This window comes from Choloepus didactylus, chromosome 3 (assembly GCF_015220235.1).
Source record: "Choloepus didactylus isolate mChoDid1 chromosome 3, mChoDid1.pri, whole genome shotgun sequence".
Lineage (NCBI taxonomy): Eukaryota > Metazoa > Chordata > Mammalia > Pilosa > Megalonychidae > Choloepus > Choloepus didactylus.
The window spans coordinates 114,565,962-114,586,503 of NC_051309.1; the positions used below are offsets into that span (position 1 = coordinate 114,565,962).

At 36.2% G+C, this 20,542-nt stretch overlaps 1 protein-coding gene and 1 non-coding gene across 5 annotated transcripts in view; both read left to right on the plus strand.

Annotated features, from left to right (window-relative positions):
• TET2 (tet methylcytosine dioxygenase 2) overlaps positions 1-20,542 on the plus strand; it is a 130,254-nt gene that overhangs the window by 13,808 nt on the left and 95,904 nt on the right. For all 4 annotated transcript variants that reach the window (XR_005215928.1, XR_005215929.1, XR_005215930.1 and 1 more), the window contains exon 2: positions 19,389-19,534. The gene's annotated coding sequence lies outside the window, so the exon portion shown is untranslated. The remainder of the gene's footprint in view (positions 1-19,388; positions 19,535-20,542) is intronic.
• Positions 8,618-8,733, plus strand: LOC119530738. The gene has a single exon (XR_005216120.1). It is a non-coding gene; the product is annotated as a U5 spliceosomal RNA (small nuclear RNA).

Here is a 20,542-nt window from a genome sequence, read left to right on the forward strand (position 1 = left end):
TTCTCCTGTGCTTTATTTGTTGCTCAATGCTAGTTGAAAAAATAAAACAGTATTTACATTGATGTGATTATAATAAATAGAATTCACTATAACACCAGGTGGTATGGTTGGAAATGTAGAAAAGAAAATGGTCTTAAGCCAACCTGGCTTATTCTAAGGCTAATATTTTAAACATCAAGCTAAAATGGATTCCCTTTTTTCTTTCTTCCTTTTTCTTTTTGGCTTAAACAAAGGAAATTTATTGGCTCACAGTTTTGAGGCTAGGAGGATTCTCTTCTTAAATTCCTTCAGTTCCTCCAAGTCATACCAAATTTTAGTTTCTTTCACATTTGGACTTAGTTTTCCTGCAAGCTTTTAATTTTTGTTGAAAATTCTGTCTTTTTTGTTCTTCTTGATAAAAGAAATATGCTTTTCTTATATTGCAATGAGTTTTCCAATTTCTTAATCATACCATTTGGTGAATGAAATATACTTCCTTCTAAAATTCATTCTTCTCTGACTTGTCTGATTTTTCTACTCTGAATTATATTTCCTTTTTCTTACTCTCCTGGTTAGGTTCATTGTTGTCTTCATGCATGTCTTCCTCTGTACAGTATTTGATTCTGTTTTCTTTTTATTGGTTTGCATCCCCAAGGTGCCCCTGTCCCAGAAGTGATGTGTAGGTTGAGTTCTTCAATGTCCAAAATGCCCTAAATTGTTCCTCAGCATGAATGATAAGTTGTTATGGATAGATTCTTGGTTCAAAGTAATTTTCCCTCAGAATTTAGGAGACACTGGTACATTGGTATTTTTTAATAGTGTTGCTTATGAGAAATCTGATGCCAATCTGTGTCCATCTTTTTTTAGGTAATTTTTTTCTTATTCAGATGCTTATTAGGCTCTTTATCTTTCCAGATCCAAAATTCCACCAGAATGCATCTAGGTATGGTTCTTTTAAATTACACCCTTCCCAGCGCTCAATGATCCTTTACAATCTGGAAACAAGTGCCGTTATTCAGCTCAAGGAGCTTTTCTTCTATTATACTTTTGATTACTTCTTCACCTCTACTTTTTCTCATTGTTTTCTTAATGAAACTCCAATTAATTTTAATTGAATTAATAATTTCTTTATTAAATGTCCTCTCATTTTTCCATCTATTTTTCTCTCTATATTTTATTTTCCCAACTCTATTGTTTTGTGTTAACAATTAAAATTTAATTTTCAAAAAGCTTTTTATATCTTCTGATTCACATTTGAGTTGTTCCCAACTTTAAGCTATTGTGAATAATAATGCTGTGAGCAATCAGATGCAAGTTTTTGTTTGATCTCAGTGGCTTTCTTGCTCTTATGGCAAAAGATGAGCATCTTCTTTCCTCCGGGTTTTTACTTCTGCTGTTACCTTTCCTGGAGCACTCTAACTTCAGATTTCCTTCTTTCAAATCTCTCTTTGTATGTTACTTTTCCAAGGAGGGCTAAACTCCCTAATTCCTTACCTTGACTCCCCCCACCCCACCCTCCTCCCAGGAAAAGGTGAGTTCTACGTTCTATGAGATCATCAGGGACATTGTTTGGGTTCTATGAGATCACAGACATATAGACTTGGCACAAAGAACAGTGACTGATGCATGATAGGCACTCAGTAAATATTTGTTGTGTATGTAAATGAATGAAAATGGTAAAAAACAAAAAAAGACAAAAATATAATTTTATTTTTGCTGCTTTTCCCTTTAATGCTACTAGTATTGTGTTTTCTCTCCTGAGTCTTCCCTTACCAGAAACTAAAGACAGATAAAATATCTGTTGAGCACATATAGATGAAATTAGGTTTTTATGGCTAGGTGACATAGCTGAGGTAATCTCCCAGAGCCAAGGAAACGCGTGGCTAAAATACCATGCATATTGGCAACTGTACTCTTTTCTGATTACTAATTGGATAGTATTTCAGTTACATTGCATGTTTAAAAGGTTTTTGTGGCTACTTCAAAATATAAAAATGATTTGCAACACTGCTTCTATGGCAAATGTTCCTCAAGTTTTGAACAACTTGTTTCTAAATAGACTTTTGAAGCCTAAATCTTCTACAATATGGGTGCTGCCTGTGCTCCTCTTTTGGGTTGCTTTCTTTTAGCTATATGGATACTAACTTCCTTCTAGGCTGAAAAAAAAGTAACACTGTTTCCAATATCTCTTAGCATCTACTATCATGATGAGATATTACCTTTTGACTAGTTCTTTAAGTTCAGAGTTGGAATGTCCTTGACATTTATTCCATACTGAAAAGCAGTTATAGGTTGATGTTTGTTCATATGCAAGTTCACAGTGGTTTTGAAATAGTTTCTTCATGAAAATGGCCAAAATAAATACATAGTATCTTGTTTTTCTTGCTTTTGTTGCTGTTATTATTATTATAGGCTCCGTATCTTGCAGATTTTGAGTATGAGTTGTAAGCTCCATGATGACAGTACATTTCTATTTAGTTCAAAGTGTTATATCCAGTGTCTAGCACAGTGCCTGGCATATAATAAGCCCACAATTGATATTTGTTGAGTAATGGTCAATACTTTTAGAGAATTCTCGTTCCAAAGATTTAGTGGCATAAACAACCCATAATGCTTGGTACTCTATTCCATGATAGTGAAATGAGATGCAAATTGTTAGAGTAGTTCTTTGTTTGCTTTTCTTCCAAATATAGGGAATTTTCTGAAATCAGAGGATAATTGATTTGATTTTAATATCTGTTATTGATCATAATAATATGTAACCTTATGACTAGAGAAGATAATAAAAGCTACTAGTCCCTCATTCATATCCCTTCTTTAAAAAATGACAGGAGGTTGAAAACAAAAATAAAAACCAAAGGTAAGAAGGCGTCCTCAAACAAACTGTGAAACTTATTGAGACAGATCTTCTGGAATCCTTAAATTTTCTACTGGTGCTACCAAGGTGCAACTCTTGAGCTACGTCTTTCTCTTGAGAAAGATATTACCTACTGCAAGTGTAATATCTGCCCATTTATCGTGGGACGCACACTATTGTACCTGGGATGGTGAAGAAGGTACGGCAGCACTCATACAACAGAAAAAGGCATGGCTCTTTCTTGCAGATTATATTACTCATTTTCATATGCTTGCCTTTTTCTCTTTTGAAAGTCTGTTTCCTAATCTTCCAAGCCTTATCTCATTTTTTGTCCACAGTATGCATTTCTTAGGCCAAACAGGATTGTCATCATATTTTGTATTGTAAAAAGGCATTGTTAGTAATGTTTCTATATGCTAGAAATGAACAAACTGAAGTGACACTCAAGAAAAAGATACCATTTTCAATAGCAACTAAAAAAATCAAAAGAAAAAAAAAAAAAAAGGCATTGTTGTCTTTAAATGAGATCTTTGACCTTCTATATGACGCTGGGCAAGACAGCCTACTCTTTCCTCATCTATAACTTGGACAAGATAGCTTTCTGAAACTTCATTGAATTTCAAATTCAGCATAGTAGATATATATGTGACTATTTACAGAACATAGCAGGCATTACATATTTGTTGCTTTCCATTCCATAACTGCCCTTGTTATTTCCTTTCAAGAAAAAAACTAGCGTTAAATTCAAATGCCTGTTTGTGAGAAACATTTGAGCACTATGAAGGTTGGATTTAGGGCTTCTTATAAGATTGTCTTTATACCTTTCCCAGTTGTTTCTCATAATGTGAGAATATGCATGCCTTAAAACCTGAAACTGCTTAACTCTTCACCCAGCTTAAAAGGAAAAACTTTCAGTGAGGAAAAAGTATTCATCAGAATGTTTCTAATAGATTATCTATTTTTGGTAATGAAATTAATATGGGCAATTAGCAGCATTTTAAATTTGGCTAGGTTGCTACTATCTGCTTTGTAATGATATTGCTTTTCTGACAAAGCAGAAAGTGAAGTTCTACAAACCAAACTTTAAATATCTCTTCAGGGAATAGGCAATGTAAAAAGAATCTTGCTTCTCAAGCATCAGAAGAATATAAATTTTGTTCTTAAGAAAAATAGTACTCCTCTGTGCCATTACAAAGGATAAAAAGTTTACCTATCTTTAATCCCTAAGAGGAAAATATGCATAAAATTACCATTTACTGTGTGATGTTTACCAAAGTGATAAATTCCTGGATTAATCGTTTAAGATGAATTCAAGCTTTTTAAAAATTTACGGTAACCACAACTTCAATTTAACAAAATATTGACTGAAGGTAGATATATATGGAAATATAAAATATTCTACCCATGCTTGTAAAAATAGTGTATATCATTTCTGAAGAGTAGGTAGCAATGATTTCAAAAGGCCAAAGATCTCTCAGTCAACATACAAATTAAAATAATTGTAAACAGAAACTCAATAGGCTAATTCTCTTTTCAACAAGAGCCTCATATATGCTATACATATATGAATAAAACTTTATGGGTATCAAGGAATGTTTGAAAGGGACCAAATGTATGCATCGTGTGTGTGTGTGTGTGTGTGTGTGTGTGTGTGTGTGTGTGGAGAGAAAGCGACCTCAACTGACAAAATGATCTTGGTAAACTCAAAACCTTATTTGATGGATTTTAAAAGATATTTTGCTAGTGCTTTCTTCCAAAGAAATTTATTTGTATATTGTAAAACCCTTTTTGAGAAGCAACTCACCATAATCCCATAATTTCTAGTCACCATGTCTCTGTCACCTAAGATGTATTTGGGAAATAAGACTTAATGTATACCTAGGATTACATATGGTTAAAAAGTTTTTAAAAATCCCTTTTAAAGTACTTAATTAAAAAAAAAAAAAAAGCAAATGAGGCAATAAAAGTATTCCTTTTCTTTCTTAAAGGTAGCTATAGTGTTTCAATTCAAGTTCTTTTTTACAGACTCCACTTTCCAACCTGAATGAAGAAAAATAAACTTATCTCCTTCATAACTGACCTATAGCCTTATTTGCTATAAACAATTAACACCAATATCTCAAAAAGGGTCAGTGGAGTGGAATAGGGAAGGTTCAGGAGGTAGTTAATGTGCACAATACAATTGGATTCATTCAGTGCTTATGATACATCAAAGAGTACAAGCTGAATTCATGTATTTATAGATTCCATACTTTTTCTCAGGGTATTCGAGATAGAAAAGTCTTGTTTGGTTTTACATGAGGATTTCCTCCCTCATCTGTCCTTAAAAAATAAAGGGTGTATCCTCTTGATTTGGGAATAGGGTGCTTATAATAGAACGTTATTTGCAGTCAGCTGTTACACTTAGATGATTTATGTCTCCTCTGACCTGCTTTCTGATAATGTATTACTTCATTCATGGCTCGGGGGTGACCTACATGCCCTGACCTGGCATAAACCTAGAGTAGTAAGTCAGTTCAGTGACACTTGGAGGGAAGATCCACATCCACTGAGACACTGTACAGTGAGGTCCTATAAAGCAGCTGCATTCCTAGTGAGGCCTGATTAAGTTTATCCCACTGTTAGGTTCTTCAGTATGACTGGTCTTTCCTAAGAGGAAACAGAATTTTCTAGCACGCAGTACAACTAGCTTTTAAATGCTCTCGAACTGAAATAATATGCAGATATCAATGATTGTTCTTTTATTTGTTTCCCTTCTGTTGTACTGTTCATTCTTAGAGGTTAGGATAGTCTGTGCATTTCTGGTCCACTGACAATTGACTCCTCTTAGTAATCTGCATTTTCATATCTCCAAGTATAAGCAGTTAGCTCCAGACTTAACTTATGTTCTCATCCATTTAGAGTCAGTGAAGTATTGAGACACTCACTAATGATTGTCCATGGCTTATAAACCTGAGTCAACTTGGCAGAAAGGGGTTTTCCCAGACAGCCTTCTCTAAAGGCAGAGTCAGTGCTTACTATTTTTTTGTTTTTGACTTTTTGTTTTATTTTCAGTGCCTACTTTTTTCCATATTCCACCTTGCTCATGATGACTTAAAATAGTGATTTTATTCTTTCACTGCTTAATTATTTCCTCACATTTCAAAACTAAGTCAATAATATGTGAAGGAAAAGACAATCTTACTTGCCTGCTCTTCTTTGCACTAACATTTACACATGTATAAAATATATGCAGATATTTTCTATTATGATTGAGCTCTTTTGTTTGAAATTATAGAGTTTCTTTGTTTTATTAGGGAGCAAAATTATGTTTATTTCAGAGCTTTTTTTTCTGCACTCTGGAAGATCACATCACTCTACAGAAATTTTTTTTTGAAATATATATATATTTCTCTGCCATTTTTTTCTCTCTGTTCCTTGATCACAATAGTATCTCATATTCTAATAGATGTTACCCTTTTACCATCTTTATAACTCAAAATCTTACATTTCTCCAAGTTAAAGTTGCTTTACTTAACTTCTTCCTGTCCTAGTTTAATCTTCATTCCTTGTTTGCTTCTATAAAAGCAAGTTTAAAAATAAAGCTTTTGATTCTGTAAATCATTATTTTTATGCTCATTTATATTTCTACCTAGAATATTTTAAAACCCTTAATAAAGTTGCCACCATTCAACCTCCCTCTCTAAGCTATGATCTGTATACTCTTTGGCTGAGCTTTTGTTATTTTCTCTTTTGGAAAATTTGTGCTTATGTGTGTGTAGTGGTAGTTTGTAAACTCTCAATTTAGTAACAATCATAGGCTTTTAGAGTGGTTTCCTTTTCCCAGGACTTTCTTGATTACTTTTACTTTTTCATGTGATAAGGAATATGTGTCATGGCACCATAGCACTGATAATGTTTTTCTGTTTGTTTGCACGCTTCCATTTTAGAAGTACTGGTGGTAGACAACCAAATCTTCTTTTATTTTGGTTTCTACATGAAAGTTGCTAGGTGAACTTAATCCCTTTCAACGAGAGAACAGTCAACAACAAGAACAAATTCCTACTCTCTTTAGATTTGTATATCCCACCTAGGGGATCTGCCAAATGGAAAAGAATTTAAAGCATTTTTAAACATACAGTTCTGTATAGACAATCTCTTTAGATCTCTGTAACATGGCGCCAAATATTTTAATTTTGTTGCCATTTCTTTAACCTTATGATTTGCTTGTTCATAAGAAATCAACTTCTGTGTAGTGATAGTTGTACCCCATTTCCATGAAATTTAATGTATGAGAATCCAATTTATGAAAATGATAATTACTTTTATAAAAAATGTTATGCCAAATTCTGTTATAAAGATATTCGTTTGGAATATCTTATTCATTTATGTAAGCTATCTGGTCTTAAGAACTTTTGAGTTTATGGCTTTTTATACTGAATTTCTTCTTTACTTAAAGAAAAATACATTTAATTCTGTCATTCTGCCCATGATTTGAAGGTTTAACCTCACATTTTGATGTTATATAATTTTGATAGTATTGTAAAAATATTTTATACAATTTTCATGTATAATTTTGAAAATATTTTAAAATTTTCATTTTTAAATTTTCATTTCTTCTAACAAATTGCTCTCTAGTTACTGCCAAAATTGATAGTTGCATTTTCCCCTATAAGTCTTTGTAAAGACTTATAACAGTTGCTTAATACTTTTTTAATTCCTTATTTAAGAATCATACAAATAGCCAGAGCTAATATGCAGCAGGTGCACATGAGTGTGGCACTGCTGAAGGTTGCTGAAATACTTCCAAGGTTACTGTTGAATTTTGCTACCCTAAGCCACTAAGGTTTCTTTCCCATGACTCCTTGTACCTCTCTGCCCTCCTGCAACTAAAATAATATCTGTCACTGCAAGGGCCCTCTAGGAGCCTCCTCCAGCATGCCATGCCATGCTAGCTGTTAAATATTTTGGTTATCACACATGTGTATGCCAATTGAATCGCAATTTGTCTTAAATTAGTATTAAGCTGTTTTTAAGAGCACCTTATGTTAGAAATATTTTATAACATGTTAATAGCACTTCCAATTTTGTGAAAAGCATGATTGTGTTTAACAATCCATGTAAACATAATGCTAAGTTTTTCTTATATGTTTTGAAATCTTTTCAGTGTAAATATTCCACTTTAGGGAATGGAATAAAATCAGGAAATGTTTGGGAAATTCATGGAGTTTTTAATTCTTTTTCTTTTTATTTAATATTTGCCTGCTTAAATTTTTTTTTTTTTCTTTTTTTTTTTTTTTTTTTTTTGGTAAGGGCATGGCATACTGTGGCCATTTGGGATGTCTAGCTGAAGCTTGCATAAGAGAAACCTCCGGGATAGCCTGTCAACTCTATTTGGGATCTCTCAGCCACTGTGACCTCAGCTTCTTACCTTTCTTTTTTCCCCCTTTTGGTCAAGTAGACATTTTCAATCCCTCACTGTGAGGGCCAAGATCACTCCTGGGAGTCATGTCCCATGTTGCCAGGGAGATTCATTCCCCTGGAAGTAATGTCCCTCGTAGTTGGGAGGTTAATGAATTTATTTGCCAAGTTGGGCTGAGAGAGAGAAAGGCCACATCTGAGCAACAAAAGAGGATCCCTGCAGGTGCCTCTTAGGCATAATTATAGGAGGACTCAGCCTCCTATTTACAACCATAAATTTCACAGGAGCAAGACTCAAAATCGAAGGCTTGATTTATTAAGAAGTGGGTTCCTAACTTCACTTAATATATATTCTATTTAAATTTTTGGAATGAAAAATGTATACTCTGGTTTTTCTTCAGATCGTATAAATCTTTCACCTTTTACTAAAGATTTCCATTGAGAGAAACAATTCTGAGTTCATGCCCAATTTTTTGAGGCCCTGCTTTCACAGGGCTAATAACAAGGTGCAAAAAGAAAAGAAAAATGTAGGCAGTGTTATTACTAAAGTAATGTTACTAAAGTAATGTTGCTTTTTAAAATAGCAACAGATCAAATATCAGCAGTTTTTTACTGTACTACAAAATTTCATTTTATACGTAGTTTGCCATCTCATGTAACCTTGGAATTTTTCTCAATGATCCTTTGGTATTTGTATTGATGTCATTAATGTAATGGCTTTAAACCATATCTCATATAGCTTATATGACTTATGGCATCCTTGCATGAAGATATTCTCTGATCTATGAACAGATTAGATCAGAGATCTATTATAACACATAGTTATTATAACCGATCTATTATAGCACATAGTTAATGATTAAAAATTTCATTATTTTACTTTCCATTCATCTTGAGGAAATGGAAATATGGGGTCAGTTTAAACTTATATATTTTCCAAAAAAGTATGAAAAGTGAACCCATCTTTAAAAATATATACATTTGAAGCAGTTTTAAAAAGCACTTATGGTCTACCAAGTTATTGACCCTCAATCTGTGGTCCATATAAATAGATGTAATTAACTTTTCCATCTAAGTGAACCATTGTAGTATCCTCATTACTCTGAAGAATTAATTACATCACTTTGTAATAAGAAATTACCAGACCTAAAGGAATAGAATATGTATTTAAATTTTTTTTTTTTTTTTTTTGGAATCAGGAAGGAACTGTTATGACTATCAATTACAGTTGCATGTTACAATGTAAGAATTATTCATTATAACTTTTTTTATTTTGAAATAAATTCAAACTTACAGGAACAGTTGCTAAAATAATACAAACCCCATACACAGAACTCCAGCATAACCCAAACCCCCTCCACTGATACCCCAATCTACCAACTTTAATATTTTGTCACTTTACCATTTCTCTTTCCCTCCCTTCCTACCTATCCATCATCTATTGCTCTGTCTTCTGAAAATATGAGAGCAAGTTGCACACATCCTTGAACAAATAATATAATTCACATATACATTTCCTATGAACAAGAATATTCATTTATGTAATCACATTAAGTGTAGTTAAGAAGTTCAAGAAATTTAACATTGATATAAAGCTTACATTCCATATTTTCATTTTTTTCCTTATGTCCCAATTGTGTGCTTTTGAGCCTTTTCTCCTTTATTCTTAGATATCATCCAGGATCATCTGTGGGATTTAATTGCCATTATCTATTTAGACTGTCTTTTTTTTTTCAATTGTGGTAACATATCTACAGCATAAATCTTCCCATTCCAACCCCTCCCAAGCATTCCATTAGTGGGATTAATCACATTCACAATGTTGCAATGCCATCACCTTCCCACCATCCATTACTAGAAATTTCCCTTCACCCCAAACAGAAACCCTACACTCATTTCTTATTAACTTCCCATTGCCCCTTCCCCCACTTCTTGTAGCCCATACTCTACTTTTCATCGCTATGATCATGTTCTCTGATATTTTCTTTGTGTTTACTGTGGAGCACAAATTTAACATCTTAAGTCTATAACAATCTTGTTTTCTTTGACACCAATTTAACTACTAAATAGGACACATAAACTATGTCCCTACACTCCTCCATTCCCCCACCTTTTATGTAGTTCTTGTCAAAAATTACATATTTTACAGTGAGTCCAAAACCACTGATTTATCATTATACTTTATGTATTTTAGATCCTGTAGGAAGTAAATAGTGGAGTTACAAATCAAAAATAAAGTAGTATTGGTCTTTATATTTACCATGTGATCTTTACTGGAAATATTTATTTCTTCATGTGGTTCTGTCAATTGTTTAGTGTCCCTTCCTTTCAGCCTGCTCAACTCCCTTTAGCATTTCTTATAGGACTGATCTACTGGTGATGAGGTCCCTCAGCTTTCTATTATCCGGGAATGTTTTCCTCCCCCCCTCATTTTTAACCTCCAGGTGTTTGTGAATTTTCTAAGTCTCTTATGGTTATTGACTTCTATTTGTATTCCATTGTGGTCAGAGAATGTGCTTTGAATAATTTCAATTTTTTTTTAAATTTATTGAGGCTTGTTTTATGTCCCAGCCTATGGTCTATTCTGGAGAAAGTTCCGTGATCACTAGAGAACAATGTGTATCCTGTTGATTTGGGATGTAATGTTCTATATATGTCTGTTAAATTTCTCTATATCTCTCTCTCCTTTCTTTGTTTCTCTGTCAGTAGGGCTCCCTTCAGTATCTGAAGTAGGGCACGTCTTTTATTAGCAAAATCTCTCAGCATTTGTTTGTCCGTGAAAAATTTAAGCTCCCCCTCAAATTTGAAGGAGAGCTTTGATGGATAAAGTATTCTTGTTGGAAATTTTTCTCTCCCAGAGTTTTAAATATGTAATGCCACTGCCTTCTTGCCTCCATGGTGGCTACTGAGTAGTTACTACTTAGTCTTATGTTGTTTCCTTTGTATGTGGTGAATTGCTTTTCTCTTGCTGCTTTCAGAACTTGCTCCTTCTCTTCAGTATTTGACAGTCTGATCAGAATATGTCTTGGAGTGGGTTTATTTGTATTTATTCTATTTGGAGTTTGCTGGGCATTTATGCTTTGTGTATTTATATTGTGTAGAAGGTTTGAGAGGTTTTCCCCAAAAATTTATTTGAATACTCTTTCTAGACCTTCACCCTTCTGTTCTAGTTTGCTAATGCTGCCAGAATGCAAGATACCAGAGATGGATTGGCTTTTATAAAAGGAGGTTTATTTGGTCACACAGTTACAGTCTTAAGGCCATAAAGTGTCCAAGGTAACACATCGGCAATCAGGTACCTTCACTGGAGGATGGCCAATGGTGTCCAGAAAACCTCTGTTAGCTGGGAAGGCACTTGGCTGGTGTCTACTCCAAAGTTCTGGTTTCAAAATGGCTTTCTCTCAGGACGTTCCTCACTAGGCTGCAGTTCCTTAAAAATGTCACTCTTAGTTGCACTTGGGATATTTGTCCTCGCTCAGCTTCTGCTTTCAACAGCCGTCTTCAAACTGTCTCTCATCTGCAGCTCCTGTGCTTTCTTCAATGGTCTCTCTTGGCTGTAGCTTCTCTTCAAAACATCACTCACAGCTGCACTGAGTTCCCTCTGTCCATCAGCTCATTTATATGGCTCCAGAGACTCAACTTAGACCCACCCTGAATGGGCAGAGCAACACCTCCATGGAAATTATCCAATCAGAGTCATCACCCACAGCTGGGTGGGGCGCATTCCAAAGAAACACTCAAAGAATTACAATCTAATCAACACTGATAATTTCTGCCCACATAAGATTAAATCAAAGATAATGGCATCTGGGGGACACAATATATTCAGACTGGCACACCTTCTCTTCCCCTTCTGGGACACCAGTGAGTCTTATGTTTGGATGTTTCATTTTATCTATCATATCCCTGAGATCCATTTTGATTTTTTTTGATTTTTTTCCCCATTCTTTCTTTTGTTATTTCATTTTCCATTCTGTGGTTCTCAAGGTCACTGAGTCATCATTCAGCTTCCTTTAGTCTTGTACTGTGAGTATCCAGAATCGTTTTAATTTGGTCAACAGTTTCTTTTATTTCCATAAGATCATCTGTTTTTTTATTTACTCTTGCAATTTCTTCTTTATGCTATGCTAGGGTCTTCTTTATGTTGTTTATAGCCTATGCGATGCTCTTGTTGTTTGTATTTAGTTCTTTGATTAATTGCTCCAAGTACTGTGTCTCCTCTGTTCTTTTGATTTGGGTGTTTGAGTTTGGGTTCCCCATATTGTCTGTTTTTTTCATATGCTTTAAAATTTTCTGTTGTTTTTTGGGCTCTTGGCATTTGCTTTACTTGATAGTGTTCTTTCAGGATATGAAGAATTATTCAAACCCCAATCCCTAATTTGTCAGATCTACAGCTTGGTGGCGTACACTCTCTAACTAACCACCAGATGGCATCCGCAAGTCACCTATTCTCGTCAAGGCAGTTCTCCCCAACTTTGTCTTTGTGGTGTGTGGGGGTCTGGTTCTTGTGGGGTCTGATTGGTGTACCAAGCTTGGGTATGTTGTTGGTGCTGTCTGCCCTGAATGTGGGGCATGGGGCATGTTTCTGAGTGGTTAGGGAGGCAGGACAGCTTTAATAATCAAACCTCCCAGGTGTTCCTGGAGATTTAATGCTGTTGCAAGAGTCTAAACCTTCATTTCAGTCTCACCACAGATTGTCTCTGCCGTTGACCCACAAGTCCTTGGTATTGGCATAGGGTCCCTGGTATTTCCAAGTGGGACCCTCTTCCCAGCCATGCCCTTCCAGGGCCTCTGCTGGGGGAAGGCTGTGCTATGTCACAAGTGTGCACCGTCCCTCAACGGAAGCCCTGGGCCACCGGGCTGTGCAGGGGCATTCTCAGCCTGCTGCAAAGATGGATGAGTGGGGTGTGTTAACCTCCCCCTTTTTGCACAGCTCTGCCTTCCCAGCTCCGGGACAACCAGCTGTGGGCACACGAAAGGCCACTGTCCACAGCCGATATTGTGGTGTGTACACAGTGTTGTGGGAAACACTTCCCGTCATACTGGGTCCCTTGGTGCGGCTCTGGTCCTTGGCTCTGGTGCCAGGCAGGAACGTTGCCAGCCTGCTGGGAAGATGGCTGCAAGAAGCACAGTTTTTTTCTCCTTTTGACTCACCCCTGCCCTCCCCACTCAAAGACAATTAGCAGTGGGTCCACAAAAGGCTATCTTCCATGCAGATAATGAGGCATTCGCACAGTCTGTTTCCGCCGCTCTTCACTGTGTGGTTCTCACGCCATATCTGCAGCTGCTTTTGGGTTTTTTTAAAAAAGAACTAGTCTGCCTCCAAATTCCAACCTATGGTTTCTCCACACTGCAGCTGGCTGCCAGATAATCACCAAGCTTACCCACTCGTTTCAGAATGCAGACTCCCAGTTTCACCAAGTGCATAGTCCCTGTGGATTTAGCAGACCTTGTCCAGCTGGTGCATTGCTGAAACTGGTGTTCTGGGTCACTTTCTGGCTTTTATCTAGTATTTTTCACAGAGGTGTTTTTTTGCCCTCTCTCTCCTAGCTGCCATCTTAGGTTCTCCCTCTGCAGTGTAACATTTTAATATCATATGAGTGTATTTAAATTGGCATAATTCTACCAGTATAAATCTGTCAATGTTTTTACAACCTATACATTTGTGCAATGTGTTTTTCTTATAGATATTTGTTCTATCTGTATCAAATTAGACACTAGTTTCTTAGTCATAGCATCATAATGCCTAAAAGCTGGGTTGGACTACAGATAATCCAATTGAATATTTTATGGACTTCTCTAGCCCTCACTTTTCCTAAGTGACTGACTGAAAATCATGAAGTTGGGGAGTTCTGGAGACAGAATTAGAACCCGAGATTTATAATTATAATTTGGTATCCCTTCTACTGGTCTACCTCCTTAGTTAGGTTTTGAGTTTGGGGTAGTTATGGAAGAGAAGTTTCTTCTGAGGTTCATCTCAAGACCAAGCTCCCAGTAGTATTACTGTCCTGCAGTCAACCGTATAAATACAATCACCAATAATAACTATGGTTCCTTGTGTGAGGAACAAGGAAGTGACAGAACCACTAAAATCAAGCAAATCCCCTCTTTCTTTACCCCTTTCCTCCCTTTTATTCTTTTCCCCCACTGTACTGCATGGAATTTCTAGAGGGGCTATCCATAGTATCTAGAAGTTAGGAATGGCAATTCCAACATAGACAATTATATTTTCTATGTTAGAGGAGGAAACATAAGCCACATCCTCCCTTTATGTTCTATTGCAAGATTTTGGGGACACCTCTGTCAGTTTACAATAGCCCAGTCTCTGACCAAAGAGATCAAGTATTAGCAAGTGCCCAAAATGTCACAGAAATGTTTAAATGTTTCAGATGCAGGGAATTTTTATTGCTCTTTCTGCTTGACTTTTACCCAGCGTTTTCTTCTCATGTGGATCTGCCATCTTTTAAAAATATATTGTTTATTTATTACCTCCTAACTGTTGTTGTTTCTGGAAGTTATATAAATTGGTCTGATAATCTACACACAATGTGAAGGGAATTTGTACCTGTATCTCTGCATTCCTGCATGTGGTTATTGAAAAAATCATTTGTGCAATGGAAATACTATGCTAAACTGTTAGTTAATGTCTCTGCTTTGGCAATTTCAGTTCCATAAAGACTGTTGACCAGAAACAACCTTGTGTGGTGTGTATTTGTTTTTATCATAGTGGAATTTGTTCTGTAAATGCTTACTGAATTCTTCTTTGGGAATCACCACTTTGTCTATGTTAGGAGTAACAGGGAATAAATACATATGAGCTCTTTCTCTAGTTTTCTTCTTAGAGCTTTAACTACTATGTAGTGATTTTTTTTAAAGCATCAGTATGAGAAGAGCAACTGCTGCCAAGTAGCTGACATTCTGAAATAACACTTCCCTTGGGCACCTTACAGTTGGGATTATTTACTTGCAGAAAAGGGTGTGTGTGTGTGTGAGAGAGAGTGTGTGGGGGGGGCGGGGGGAGAACCATTCTGCATTCATATCCCGCTGAGGTCAGTAACCTGTTATTCCGTGAACTCCCAGACTCCCGTCTGACTCCATTTAGATTGGGGGAGGAGTGCATCGAGCAGGGGAGCCGTCGAGGAAGCCTTACCACAGGAAGGAAGCACCAGTTGCTGAGAGGCTCTGAAGAAACACTCAATGACAGTGAACTAGCAGCACAGAAGGGAGGGGAAGGACCAGATCCAGCAGGATAAAAGTAGTTCCCTGTTTGTAATGGAAGTATTTGATGACTTTTGATTGACAATGGATCCATCTATTGAAAGAAGAACGTATTTAAGGCCAAATAAAAAGATTCTATAGGAGGTATATGGCTGGTGTTGATATACACATGTTTATAGGCAGAGTGAGTGATTGTACAGAAAAGTTTTTTTTTTGAGAAAGAAAAGTATCTGTTTCTAGGCTTTGAAATATAGAATGATTTACCTTTTACCAAAATGAAACATTTTCTTCATTGAATCACCTACAAGCCGATGGCGGCTGTGAAGCATGGTGGGTAAGAACATAGGCTGTGGAGGCTCTGCCACCTACAAAGTGTGTGATAAGGTACATAACTGAGAGTATTTCTAAGATTAACTGAGTTGGTATGCATTCAATAAATTTTAGCTATTTTTATTGTTTTTATTTTCTCATCTATGTTCTGGAAATTACAAGATATACATATTATCTTTAAAAAAAAATAGTGAATAGTTGATAAAGATAGAAGATACCAGAATAAACTTCAATTAGGGAACTAAGAAAAATCTACCCAGGAACCATGAACCACATTATCTTTGGAAACATTGTTACTTTGACTGTGAAATTTTTTCATTCAATTAAAAATATAGATACATGTGTGGGAGTGAGAATATTTAAAATGCACTCATAGGCTTTCATTCTTAGATTTTTTTTCTCTCTGTGGCTTTTACCTTAACCTCTGTCTTCAGCCATTACCTTCATTTGTATAGTCCATTTTGCCTTCTAAGCATTTTGTTTTTTTCAACACTCAGGTCACCGTGAGGGCTGAATGTATAAGCTCGCAATGTTTTACATTTTCTTTGAGAATATTTGCCCAGCATCCTAAATAGTATCATTAAGCACATGAGTCATCACTGTATTCATTCCTGTGTGTGACCGTATTGGAGACTTTCCAAAGCTGAGCAAAACCAGATTCATTGTCAGTTGTGGCACTATCTCTTCAAAGACTTACAGTCTCTTAAGGTGTATATTCTATTTGTTGGGGAGAGACTATTTTTATTAAGGGGTGGTTTTAGCTGTAGAAAACTTGGGACTTCATGTTCTTCCTTGGTAGCTTACCAGCCTGGTTCCCAGCCAACCAGGTAACTGCTTGTAGTGACACTCAGTCCTCTAGTAGCCCTGGCCTCGTGCCAGCCTTTAGAGGGCACTCCCACACATGTATCTGCTCATACCCTTTGGAGATCCAGGCATGCTGCCTGCCTTCACATCCTGAAGTATTTATAAAAATCTGATACCAACTCACAGGACTTAATAGCTAGTGTTCTGATAAAACTGAGTTTAGTGAATATATTATTTTTACTTATTATAGTTTTGTTTTACTACCTTAAGCACAAAAACAGAGACTCAAGCTGCCCTATCTTCCTAGTGTTTGGTCCAATGAGTTGCTAAACCCAGCCTTAGCACATGCAGGGAATGGCCCTTTTCTAGTCTTAGCAATAAATCTTTGACCCTTTCAAAGATTTTGAGATATTTCATTTCTCCAACCCTGACCTCCTATATTTCAGTGCCACGTATTCACCTGCCTGATGATGATTTATTTGGAATGCACAGATTTCCTCCAATGTATCATGTCAATAATTTATTTTGTCATTTCAGATATCTTTCAAGAATTATCTGTTTCTCTGATTAAACCATCATTCTTCCAGGCAACCAGTGTCAAAGCTTTGTTAGAATATTTGAATCTTTTTTCTACTGCTCCGCATCTCAGATGTTACTAAATTCTGCTCATTTCTTGATAAGTATTGTTTCCCTGCTCTGTCATTTTATTTCATTTTATCTGCCACCCTCCTACTGAGATTCTTATCTCTTTACACTGGAATTACAGTAATGAATGAATATCCTGCTTAGGATAATTTATAAAACCTAAATCTTCTACCACTTCACACCCACTAGGATGGCTATAATAAAAAAGACAGACAATAGCAAGTGTTTATGAGGGTGTGGAGAAATTGGAACCCTCATACATTTCTGATGGGAATGTAAAATGGTGTAGGCTCTTTGGTAACAGTTTGGGCCATTCATCACAAGGTTAACCATAGGGTTGCCATGTGACCCAGGCAATTCCACTCCTATGTTATATACCCAAAAGACTAGAAAACATATGTTCACACAAAAAACTGTACACTGATGTTCATAGCAGCATTTTACTCATAAGAGCCTAAAAGTGGAAATAACCCAAATGCCCATGATGTGATGAGTGGAAAAAGAAAAGGTGCTATATTTATACAATGGAATAAATTATGCTTAGGCAGAAAAAGGAATGAAGTGCTGATACATGCTACAATATGGATGAACCTTAAAAACATTATGCTGAGTGAAAGAAGCCAGATACAAAAGGCCAAATATTATATACTTCTATTAATAGGAAATATACAGAATGGACAAATCTGTAGAGATGGGAAGTTTATTAGTGGTTACTAGGGAAGAGAATGAAGAGAATGGGTTCTGAGTGTCAGTTGGTACTGGGTTTTTTTGAGCGGTGATGAAAATATTTTGAAATTGGATAGTGGTGATGGTGGCACAACTTTTTGAATATACTAAATATCACTGAACTGTACACTTTAAAAGTTGGATTTTTTGGTGTGTGAATTACATCTCAATAAAAAACCGTAGATCTTAAAACATGCTTCCAAAGACACAGCATGTGCCAGTTTCAGCTTAATAGTTCTAGCTGTGTGACTTTGGTAAAATTAAATGAGCTCTATTCTTGACCTGTAAAATAGGGATGATACCTACCTCATCAGATTTTGGGGAGTGTTCAGTGAGAAAACATGTAGTGCATCTGGCATAGTGTCGGGTATTTACTAAGAAATCAGAAAATGCTAGTGTTCAAATTATGAAATGTGGACCTTCAACTGCTTCCAATACCATTCCAGATACAGGTTCAACTCCTTTAGCCATTTTTACCAACACTCTTTAAGTTCTGACTCAAATCTACTTTTCCAGCTTCTTCTACTGCTCCTTTATAGAAACCCTTCAGCCAGAATAGGCTTTTTATTCTCCCCCGGTGTGCTGTGCATATTCCTGCCATGGTACCTTTGCCTGAAAACAAAGTTCTCATTCCTCTGTGTCTTCCTCTGAATTTCACTCTGCGCTTAAAACTCAGCAGAAGACGTTTTTATACAATTAAGCTTTCTCCATTATTTCAGCTCCTGGTCATCTCTACCTTTTGCAGCCCCCAAGGTTTTCACTACATCTTTGACCACTGAAGCCTTATTTAGGTTTTATTTTTAAAGTATGTAGCTTATTAGATGATCTTTTTAAAGTATGTGTTCAATCTCTCCAGTAAAATTAAAGCCCCTGAGCACAGGGATCACGTTATAATTCTTTACCTTTTCCATAGCACTTATCGTACTGTCTTGACATGGTGTATACCTAAAATATGGCTGTACCTTAGAATCATGTGGGCATAAGTAGGAAGGCAGGTGCTTAGGCTTCATCTTAGCTCAACACATCAGAATCACTGAAGGCAATGTCCAAGCTTCACGACTGGTTAATACTGTTGCAACCAAGGTTGAAAACCATTGGATTCAACAAATGGAATAATATTAGTCAGTGGTTCCCAAGCCTAATTTATCATCACAATCAAGATATGGGACCCCTGATGTAGGTAAAGATATTTTGTGCATTGCAAAGTGCTCTACAAATAATAGGCAATGTTATCACAGTGCGTTTGGGAATGTCAATGCTTTAAGAAAGATTCTTTCACCCTAAAACTTTTAACAGTTAACAGTGTAATGGAAGTACCCAATTAAGGGCATCTAAAAACTTTTAAACTCTGCATAATAGCTTTCATAGTTCATGTGTATGTCCTGTTCCTATGTGCTTCCCTAAAATATCCAAACCCTGTCTTTTCCAGGCCAGCAAACATTCAGCAGCAGACCCTCTCAAGATTGTCTACTTGCCCTTGCTCCTGTTGAGTTACCACACTTGAAAGCAGGAGATGGGCTCAGCAGCAGCCAACAGGCCATGATCCAGGAGGAGCAGTGAGGGACAGAGCTGCTGGTAAGACTGGGGTTGAGAGGTTTATGAAAGCTTGGTGCTTTGTTTGTGAGTATAAGTTTACTGCCAAGTTAACAGTCAATCTCCCTCCCAACTTTCAACTCTAAGGAACTCAGTATTTTCTCAGATACCTTTAGGTTTCTATGCTTAGGATACATGGATTGGATTTTAATATCCAAGAATTACTTAAAGTTGCATGCTAATTTTTATGTATATTTTTGTTTTTTGGGAGAAAGGGAAGATTTTCACCAAATTCTCTATGAATTTAAAAAAGAGAGAGAGAGAGAAGAACTGCTCAAATATAGCTACAAGCATGGAAAAATGTGATATCTATAACCACCTGTCACAGCATTACTCTCTTCTTCTTCTTCTTTATTTTTTTAACCTCATCAGTGCATTAGGCCCACTTCTGTCTCAGTCACATTGGGAACCAAAAAAGTGATATTTAGGTTTTTTTGCTGGTCTGAAAAGTGAGCACCTACTTGTCCTGCCCAGTAAGATTTCATGTCAGTTTGTCCCAAAGAACTTGCAGAGAACTGAGGTATTAAATGGCAAGTTTCAGGAGAAGCTATGAAATTTTTTAATGTGATTTTCTGAATCTGACATTAAATCGGCTGACAGCACTGACAGAGAGGGAGATAGCAAATATTTATTTCATCATTTTCTTATAGTTGGTCTTTATAAAGTTCCCAAGTTATGGAGTCATTCTTATGTGTTTCATCCTTCCCATTCTCTTCCTCACCTTTCAAATCTGGTTCTTAATTTGCTTTAAATGCCATTGACCTGCTACTGAGTTTATCAATTTATGAGTTATTTTTCAGACCATTACAGTTCATATGAATATGTAGAAGTTGGGAACTGATTTTTTTTTTTTCACAAAATATTTAAGATGACTACTAGAATGAATTTTACTCTATATACCTTTGAACTATAAGCCAGTTAAAATTGTAGGGGCATTGTGGGACAGAAAGTGGAGGTTGGATAGAGAAAAGAAGAACTGCACAGTTTTCT